The sequence below is a fragment of the Astatotilapia calliptera genome, chromosome 1, assembly GCF_900246225.1.
Source record: "Astatotilapia calliptera chromosome 1, fAstCal1.2, whole genome shotgun sequence".
NCBI lineage: Eukaryota > Metazoa > Chordata > Actinopteri > Cichliformes > Cichlidae > Astatotilapia > Astatotilapia calliptera.
In genome coordinates this window covers 7,059,027-7,069,613 of record NC_039302.1, presented here as the reverse complement: position 1 = coordinate 7,069,613, position 10,587 = coordinate 7,059,027, and the positions used below count along the sequence as shown (strand labels likewise).

The 10,587-nt window shown below is 37.0% G+C and overlaps 1 long non-coding RNA gene across 1 annotated transcript in view; it reads right to left on the bottom strand.

The window, feature by feature from the left end:
- Window positions 1-6,675: 6,675 nt before the first annotated feature.
- LOC113017255 (uncharacterized) overlaps window positions 6,676-10,587 on the bottom strand; it is a 77,561-nt gene continuing 73,649 nt past the window's right edge. Inside the window, exon 4 of the long non-coding RNA XR_003271437.1 lies at window positions 6,676-6,697. This is a non-coding gene — a long non-coding RNA (uncharacterized LOC113017255). The remainder of the gene's footprint in view (window positions 6,698-10,587) is intronic.

Genomic DNA, 10,587 nt, shown 5'->3' with positions numbered 1-10,587 from the left:
TTTTAAATTTAGTTTATCAACTTTTCTTCTGACAATGCTGTCTGTGTTGAGCGCTCAGTGGATCTGCGTTCGACTACTCCGCCTAGGCTTCTCTGTCAAGTGGCATTTGGAACTATCTTGGTTTTTATGTGAAGCATGACCCTGAAGGTAATGGACAAAAGTAAAACAGTGTCAAATGTGCCACGCAATGCTCAATTGGTGGGAACTACTGCGTTAGCACGACCGTGACTCAGGGGGTTGGGAAGCGTATCTGTAACCGGAAGGTCGCCGGTTCGATCCCTGGGCTCTCTGTCCTGGTCGTTGTGTCCTTGGGCAAGACACTTTACCCTACTGCCTACTGGTGTTGGCCAGAGGGGCCGATGGTGTGATATGGCAGCCTCGCTTCTGTCAGTCTGCCCCAGGGCAACTGTGGCTACAACCGTAGCTTGCCTCCACCAGTGTATGAATGTGAGAGTGAATGAATAGTGGCATTGTAAAGCGCTTTGGGTGCCTTGAAAACCAATCCATTATTATTATTATTATTAACGTGTTGACGCCGTCCAGCCCCACGCACGGGGCGATCCACGGTAACTAGTTAACGGAGATTTGCAGCGTTATGGCGTTAAAGTCATTTTAGCGAGATTAACGCTGACAGCACTAGTGGGAACACAACAAATATGACTGCACATTTACACCGATATCATCCTAGTGCAAAGACAAGTGGAAGCAACAAAAACAACAAGCACGCATGCTACAAACTTTACCCGAGTCATTTAGACAGCCGTTAGCACATGATTCTCCTTATGGGGACCTGATATGTTTAATATGCTTCTGAGAATATAGCCCAGAAGAAGCGTATAGTATAGCTTTTATTTTGGAAAGAGCCATTTCTCTGTAATAAACTCCAAAGATGAGTGATTTCTCGATCAGATAGATTCATTTTATTTTATTATTCTGTTGTTTCAGCAACATTAAATTTAAAAACTGTACTTTTGAGTTAAAACCTATATTTATACTTTTAATAAATGACAAATTAGAAAGGCATGAATGCGTTTTTGTATCGAAAAAATATTGAACCGTGACACGAAAGTATCGAACCTTGAATTTTGTGTATCGTTGCACCCCTAATATATATATATATATATATATATATATATATATATATATATATATATATATATATACTTTTTTGTCCAGCCCAGCGCTGGCTATGTCTGCAGCTCAACCTCAGCTGTCTGCTTGGGTCAGTAAAACAAAACAATTGTCCCCAAGCTCAGCAGTTCTAAACTAAAAGATTTGCCTTTTTTTTATGACATTATGGAATTCAGCACTTATTTGGGATTCTTTGTTTGTTTCTCAAAGTCACATCACCCACTGTAGATTTTAAATTGAATATACTGTCAGATTTGAAGTCATAAGGCTTTTCATCAAACCCCATTCTAGAAATGCTGTGAATAAAGAATAATAAAAAAATCTGAGATTCCAGTGGAGGGTGTGGGAATAAAATAAAATAAAAGAGTTGTCTTCTTGTATTGTCTGCTTAACAATTTTTCCTGCAGAGAAGCTGTTGATAAATCCCACACTTTTGTTGAGATAAGAAGGCAGACAGAAACTTTACTTTTTAATTTTGACAAGCACTGAGAGAGAGCTCTCACAACAAGTTAGTGATCCCTAAAACATAACACAGTTGTACTTCATCAGTTTGGCACATAGAATAATGGAGTGAAGGACTTCATTACCAGTTCACAGCTACTAATTCAGTATTCGTGCCATAGTGGATTTACCATGAATAAAACCTGCCAACTGTGAAAAAGAGGTAATTACAAGCAGGATAATGATTGTGGAATTCTTTGGTGTGTGTGTTTGTGTGAGGGGGGTGGGGGTGTCATAAATTGCAAATGTGAGTCAACACAAGCATTTGACATATCAGTTTAAATGACTACATTTTTCACTGTGCAGACTCAGTTAAAAGTATTGAAACTATGCTAAAATAATATGCGACCCAGATGTCGAAGACATATTCACTTCTTACAATTTTAATTAAACAAACAAACCAAACAATAACAGCATTTTAAGAAAAACTAAATCCCTTAAGGGTTGTAGCTAGGTCTGTTTCCTGAACATAAGAAGGTTGAGTTTGTGAATGTTCTCCCTGTGGCTACATGAATACTCTGAGTACTCCAGCTGCCTCTCAGTCGAAAGACATGCACATTAGGTTAAGTGGTGGTCGTAATATAGCCATAGGTGTGAATATGAGCTTGAATGTTTGTTAAGAGCATCAGCGCACATGCAATGCTGTGGTTGAACTTGTAATCGTGACTACAGAATTTCAAGTTTAATTCATCAATGATCCCAGATTGTTGCAGTTAGATGTCAGTTCTTTCATTTACTTCCTCTGCTATACTGAAAACATGACATAAGCACAGAGAAAACGCCCTATTCTGTTACCAAAAGTCAGCATTGTGACTAAGCAGCATGCATTTCCATACAGATTGCATTTGTTTCCGCTTAGCTTGCTGCAGAGTAATGAGCAGCTCTGTTATAGATAACAGGATGGAGCTCATCTCCACCTGAACACAGACTAAAGCAATCTTATATCACATCCCTCTAATACAAGTCTCATTTGTCCACTGAAAGGAGCTATCTGCTGCGTATAGAAGCACCTGGCATCACGCATGACAGTGTGTGAGTCATATTGCTGGAGTTGAAACAGAACTCTGTTACATTGCTCTGCTCGTTGTAACTGAGGCCAATATTCTAATACGTGACAACCTTGTATTTCATTCCAAGTAGAAAACTCTTTGCAAACGTGTAAAATAGATTGTGAAGAAGCAAAACGTATATTTCAGGATTTAAAAAAAAATGTGACATAGGATATAATACTGTATTCTGCCTTTCATGGATGACTCACACTTTTAATATCCTATTCTGACACTTTCTTTTTTTCTCCTTAGGTACCACGCAACCAAGACTCATTCAACTTATTTGAGTTTTATAAAGGCAGATCAGTCCCTGACCTGTAAAAAAAGCTGGATGAGTAATTCATAATAAGAACTGATCTTAGTTGTGATGGTTCATTTCCTTACTTCTCCTCCATGCATTAATTTTAATTATGGCCAAGCTGTTTCACATTCCCGGCTATAAGAATTTTCAGTGTCAGATTTTCGGTCTGTGCTGTCTCCCCATGATAAAACAGGGAGAGGAGCCAAAATTTCACATTGCCAGAAAGGCAGAGGATTTATCAGACGACACATGCAGAGCCAAACATCTGCTAACACGCTGTCAAGTTAGCACTAACGTGTACTTGTGAACACATATGCTTAGTTCCAGCACAAATTCAGAGCTCATCTTACTGCGACACCGTATGTGACATGACTGTTTAATTATTATTCCTTGCTAATGTATCGGTTTTATTTTATGTAAAAATAAACACCAGTGGAATGGAATGGGCCTCGTCTGATTGCTGACAGCAGTGATCTGTCTTAAAAGCACAATTTCTTAATGAGCCAGATGTCCGCTGCTAGGAAATGTACACGTGCAACTAAACTGTTATTAAGCTGAAAACAGGCAGTAAAATCTAGTAAGTGTAATAGAAACTGGAAAAAAATATCAGTGTGAGCTTTCCGTAATTAATAAATGAAGTAATATTGTACATGATTTAGAAAATACATTTTGTAAATACTTTCTTTATCGAAAAAAAATCTGTGTACACAACAATGATATTATGGTTAAAAGATAAGAAGTTTCAAGCTACCTTGTTTGGTTACTTCTACAGGTAGGTATGAAGTCTGGATACCACTGAGAAAAAGCACACATTGCACTCGTTTTCAAAAGGCATCCACTCCCCGCAGAAAGAAGATATGAAATAAAATGTTCCTCAGTCCCAAACGTTATTGCATTGTTACATTTATTTCATGAACTTACAAAAACAATATCTATGCCATGTGCATATCTTAGTAATTCAGTAGCAACCCCTTCTGGCAAATATCACAGCATGTTACACCTTTTATAGGGGAGTGCTTTTATTCCTGAATTGGGAATAGTCACACACTACAGAGGAACCTGTAAGTTTTCTTTTACTCACTCAATTCAAGTGATCGTATGCTTTGTTCCAAAAGCTGATGTTCCCTGAAGAGGTTCATGCTGGACCTCGAGGTTTGCTTTTGAATTAGGCCCCTGTTTTTGCTTTGTTGACTACATGTCATTTGCATCCACAAATTCCTGATATCTAGTGAAGTTCACTCTTCTTTTTATCCTTATGATGTGTGCTCTGCCACTGGGTGCAACATAACCCCCAATCAGAATATTTCCTCAGCCAAGCTGAACAAATGCCAGCATGTTGTTTTTACATTACATCACATCACATCTTTTCTTTTTGTTTTGTGTATTGTACATATCTTTCTTGTGTAAATGTTTAAATAGTTGCCTTGTGAAGTTATTCTCTAAGCTAAGTTGTACACAAGTACAGGATGTCATTTTAGAGTTGTTGTTTTTTAAGTGTCAATGTAAATTTGTCTGTTATTGTGTAAATACTTACGCTATTGTGTACTTCACACACATGGGGAAATGCCAAACTGCCTTTCATTGTTCTTGTAACAGTGACAGTAAAAAGCTATTCTATTCTATCTCCAAACGTATTCATAAAGGAACTCAATTTTACAGATTTTTGTGATATCTTATGGTTTCCTTTATTTTTTTCTCTTTAGTGTTGAACTTGTCCCCATACAGTAAAATGTGGCACCAGCATGCCTCTGGAGCTAAAGCTTTCTGCCTCTCTTTTGCAGTCATATGATGGATTTGCTTTGTCCTTCTGCCTAGCAGACATGCTGTTTTTTTCTGAAAGTTTGCTTGGTCTTCTAGAGCTTGTCTTAACTTCCACAATCCCAATAACTGACATGTCTTAATGACATTTCAGACAGTGGAAATTGCTAGCCAGAAGCACTTTGGTAGCTTTTTATAGCCTTCGCTGGCTTTGTGGGCTTCGATTACCTTCAATTTCTGATCCTCAAGCACTTGCTCAGAGGAATCTATAGCTGTTGACTTTTATCACAGGGTTTGAAGAGAAAAGGAAATATTACTTCCAGAATTGTCATCAACTAACACTTCCTACTGACAGATCTTGTTTTGTCTGCATTTTAAGTCAATTAGGGGTAAACGTTCAAATGTTGATGACATTCAGGGTTTGTTTTGTGTTACAGGGATTATTTCCCATGAACAAACATTAACAACATCTATCTATCTATTATTTTAATATATGGGTCTTCTTTTCTTTTATTAGGTTCTGTTTGAATGCAGACTTAAATCCAAGGCTTCAAACTATAAAAGCGGTCTTAAAGACATAAGGAAATACTGTCAGAGGGCAAAATAGAGTAAAGGGAACAATGCAGAAAATGCAGGGTGAGACATACTGAATGAAATGGCAAATCAACACCTACCAAGGGATTGTTCATATAGACTAGCTGCTAATAGGAAAATGAGAAACAGGTGAAACCACTGATGGTAGAGCAGGCTATCACCATAAACCAAAATAAAGAAGGAAGAAGGCTCAAAAGCTTAAGACAGAAATTAAGTAAAATTTAAAAATAAGGGCACATAAAAAACACCTATACCAAGAAATGCACAAACAGGGAAGTTCAAAAGATGAAAGGCAAAAAATAAAATAAAATGACGAGAAAGCAGAGAATAAATAAAGACAGAACAGTTTGTTCATGATTGCTACTAGATTTGTTTAAGTTATTATTTGTGTATAGAAGGATAACTTCTTGATGTTGTCCAAAGTGGTTAAACTTCCAAAAACACAAGTGTACAAATGCACTTGGTTGGCTGTAAATATATATATAAAATGTAGTATATATACAATTTATGCATGTATTTCATAAACCGGCCAAGTCACCAGCCATTTCTTCTACTGTATACCCACTACTTATTTACACGTTTAAAGACAGCCCACAGCCTATTGTCATAGTCAAAGAACAAAAATGCCTGTAGTAAAACATGCATAGTTAGCCTTTATCAAAATAAATAACCATTCAAAGAGCAATTACAACTCATGCTCACATTTTCCTCTTGGCTCCCTTCTTGCATCCTTGTGTTGTTTGTTTAACCCTTACAATAGCTTCTCGTTCTTTTATCCCAACTCGTAATTTGAGACCAAATTACTGAGTGGCAGCTCAGTAAATTGAGTTTTTCCAAAGGAGTGCTTGCTTTCCATCTTTGCTGGTTGAACTTTGACCCTACCACTCCCCCAGTTGGTGAAATCAAATTGCCTCTTTCTGTTTTACTCAACACAAAGCCTCCTGCCAGCACATTAAAATTTGCAAAAAGTTCTACCTCACCTTGCAGAGGGGTTAAAGAAAGTCATTTTGCTGTGCGGTGCTATCAAACAATCATTACCGCTACAACTGGAAAAATTTCACCACCTTATCCCCTTCTAGTTATAAGCTTCATATTCCTTTATAAGCCAAATATTACCTGTTTGTACATTGTCTATTCAATTCAATTCAATTTTATTTATATAGCACCAAATCACAACAACAGTCGCTTCAAGGCGCTTCATAGATACAGAGAAAAACCCAACAATTATATGACCCCCTATGAGCAAGCACTTTGGCGACAGTGGGAAGGAAAAACTCCCTTTTAACAGGAAGAAACCTCCGGCAGAACCAGGCTCAGAGAGGGGCGGCCATCTGCTGCGACCGGTTGGGGTGAGAGAAGGAAGCTGTGGAAGAGAGAGAGGTTAATAACAGATATGATTCAATGCAGAGAGGTCTATTAATACATACGGAGTGAGAAAGGTGACTACTATTTGTGTCCAAGCTTGTCTAATTTATATGAATCATTGGCACATTGAGACATTTTATATTTTGCTATCCTCATCTTTGTTTGGGGCGGATGACAATAAGCTTGATGTTTACTGCATTTAATATGTGTATAAGAAATGTCTGTCTGCTTCTTCACTTCTACGAGTGGGATTCACTATTTCGTGTTTTCCTTTTCTTTGTACAAATACTTTAAGCCAGATTAGCTAATAAAAAAAACTACTATTCAGGATGGGTTGGTTACATTATGCAAATACAAGCTTATGTGAAAAGTGTTTTGAGACTCTGCACTACAGCAGACTGTTTCCAGTGTCTTACACTTTAGTTTACTGGGAATTGTGGCTGTTGCTTGAAACTGTGATGTAGCATTGTGGAATTATTTAGGTGTGTATTTATTTTTACTTGCTAATTTGTGATACCCTTAGTTTGCCACCCTTCTTTTTAGCTAGTCTCCACCTGTTGAAAAGAATTTGCTATTTTTACAGTCTAACTCACATTTGTATGTACCTTAAAAAACTGCTGTTGTTGGAAGGAACATGGTTGAGAGCACCAGGTGGTACCTGAGGGGGTCGGCTGATGATGGTTATGTATCCTGGTGCTCATGGCTGCCAAACATTTAAAGGGCTGAGGGGCTATGTGAAATATCAGGGTTGGAAGGAGAAAATGCTGGGGTGTTGTTGTAAGGATGAGTTCTAAAAACACACACAGCAAATCCAGCATGTCCAAATTAACACTGTCGGATTTGATTTCAACACTATTAAAGTGTCTATATGGGTCCACACCAGAGAGTGTTAATTTAACTCTTTTTGGAGAGTTGGTACGTTAACTCTGATTTAGTGTTAAACACCAAATCTGTCTGGAGTTGATAATTTAACACTTGGTGTTAAGAGTTTATATATTAACTCTCAAAGAGTATTTTAGTTTAACTACGTAAGAGTTATCTTCTAATTCATTCTAAAAAAGCGGGAATTTTACTGTTCTGAACTTCTAGAAATTTCTTTTGGAAATAAACATTTACTAAAAAGATGCAATGGTTTTTGAAAAACATTTATTCTGAACTGCGCACCACAATTTCAAAACATTTTCTGAAAGATGTAACAGTATACATGTTCTCACTTTCATTAGAATTTTGTTTATCAAAAGGTCTGACATGGTAAATGCAAATAACAGCGTTCTCATCACTTATTTCTTCAATACAATATGCATGTCCTTCATTCATCACTTTGTGGAACTTCAACGCACTTCTGCTCTCCCCCATATTCCATCTTCACAAGCATATCCTGTGCGGAGATCGAATAAAAATTCGTTGACACTAATTAATGGCACAAATAATCCAGTAAACAATTGCAGCACAGTATAAAAAAAAAAAAAAAAGGAATCCTCTTTGAGCCATTACTTGTGTAAAGTATTTTCCCAAAAGACAAGGACACAGGCAACAGGTAATACTGAACTAAATGTAAAACCTCAACCTTTTTAATTTTTACCTAAACCGTGTGCACAAAACTCTGGAGGGATCTATGCTAACGTAGAATCCAGTCAGGACGCCTGCTACTGCTGTTCGCACGCTTTTTTTATGGGCGATCGTTTTCAGGCTTCAAGTAGCACCATTATACCAACATTTCACATTCTAGACATTGTTTTAGGTGTATTTGACCAAACGTTTGACTGAAAATTCACATGCAAGCTTTTTTTCAAGGCTGTGGTATTTGCCCGCAAACAATACCTTTAGCTAAAACAGAATATGCTATCACCGAGCAACATGGCTAATGCCTTTCACACAGCTTTGTCTCAACTCCAAAGAGCCACAGAAGTAAAAGCTCATAATAATAATTGAAACAATCTTTGAAAAAATGACTTACCAAGCATGGCAAACAACTCAAATATGTAGAGCAAAATGTTCTGAAACGGCTTCACTTCAGCTTCGATTGGAGCCTATGGTTCTGGGGGCGGAGTCTGTGAATTTACTCTATTAGTGTCATAGCCCCTGTAGGAGTTCAGAGTTAAGAGGTCAAGAGTTAATGTTTCCATTGTAACACCTCCAGATTTGACAGAGAAACACTCATTTTTAACACTCGATTTTAACTACTATCATTTTACACCTCAGAGTTACATTAAAAGAATGTGACTCTGCTTAGAGTAAAATTAACTCTACTTTTGCAAGAAGACTATTAACACCAAAACATTTAACACTTTTGAATTTGCTGTGCAGAAATGTTTATGGAATAATTTCCAGAGATCAAGGTGTCATCAGCGCAGGTAGCTGAGATTGCTGGATACAGGTCATTAGGATAAGCATGAGACCCAGGCTAGCTTGGAAGGACCCTAGCTCAAAGCAGCCAATAGTCAAGTAATCTCTAACCCCTGCTATATTGGACTCTGGAGTAGAAGTCGGCGAGGTTATCTGGATGCAGTAATATACTGTGAAAGCTGAAAATTTACATATGCTGTCATGTACCATGACCTTGTTTGCTTTGTTTCCTTTCCTGAAGAATGCGTTCTTGACAGTCAGTCTTTCACTGAGACCAAGTCCAATGATGTTTTAGCAACCAGTAGATTCATCAACTGAAAGGTTAGATGTATCTGCTGCTACGCAGAGAGGTGAGATGGAGTCATTGGTCAATGTTAAGTGGTGTAACAAACAACAAAAAACATTCTACTGAAAATGATCGGTACAAATACTGGACTGAAAATGAGTGAAAAAGCAGCCAGTGTCTAAAGAAGAAAAATGTTAGACATTTATAAAGCCTGGAGAAATATTGCTCGAGATGACTTTAAAATTACCAGAAAGTCCAACTTCTTGGAAGCAAAAAATAAAGGAATGGGAAGTTGCTCAAGGCATTTTCACTGTTCCTAGAGATTTTCGTGGTTATTGGGTATCACATTGTTTTGTTTTGTTTTGTTTGCCAACTATGAAGTACACTTTATTCTTTTACATGTTTGAAATAAATCCTTTTATCTATCTATCGAAGTAAAAGCATTTAAAAATTATGAACTCATCAGATTTCTACCACTTTATTTATTTTGGGGTAATTACCTTTTTCATATTTTAAATAACTGGCATATAATGCACAACAATGATTTTATCTCGCTCATGTCTGCCACAGTCACTTTGTTTACCAAGCCAGTTTTTAAATTAATCTTTTCTCTGCGTGAAAGGAAAATTGTGTTTTTTATGGTCACTCTATAATTGATGACAATGTGAGTAACCATTTAAAAAGAGATGATACACTAAACATCATAATTACCTTAGAATTCCACTGGGATGTGAGGCCAGGGTAGAATGAGACAACTCTGTTTTAGGATGGTGGTGCTTCGTTAAATTCAGACAAAGAGAAAAATAAATGTGTTTTCCTTTTAATACATTACAATAAGTGCACAGTTTTCAAGCTGGTACCCTTGGGATGCTACTTTCTCCAGTACTTAAGATTAATTCAAGTCATGTTTCAGTGGTGCACTTAGAAAAAACCCCACCAAGAAACAACACTTAGAATAATTTCGCTTAGTTAAATTGACTACATGGTTTACAAAATGGTGCAATAAATATTCATGATACCAGTAGGAAACATGTTATTGTAATGTTCTAACATACTTATAATAAAATTGATAGTGCTGTTGTCTTTCTTTTTCTTTTTTTCCTCCTTACAATTTAGTTTTATTATGTATTTATTTATTATGGATGTTTGTTTTGGGCAGCATTGCACAGTATGTGCAGCTGGAACTGTTGAGGTTTTTTTGAGGTCTCATTCAGCTCAAAGCAACATTTCTTTGAAGAGGTATAAATTAAATCATG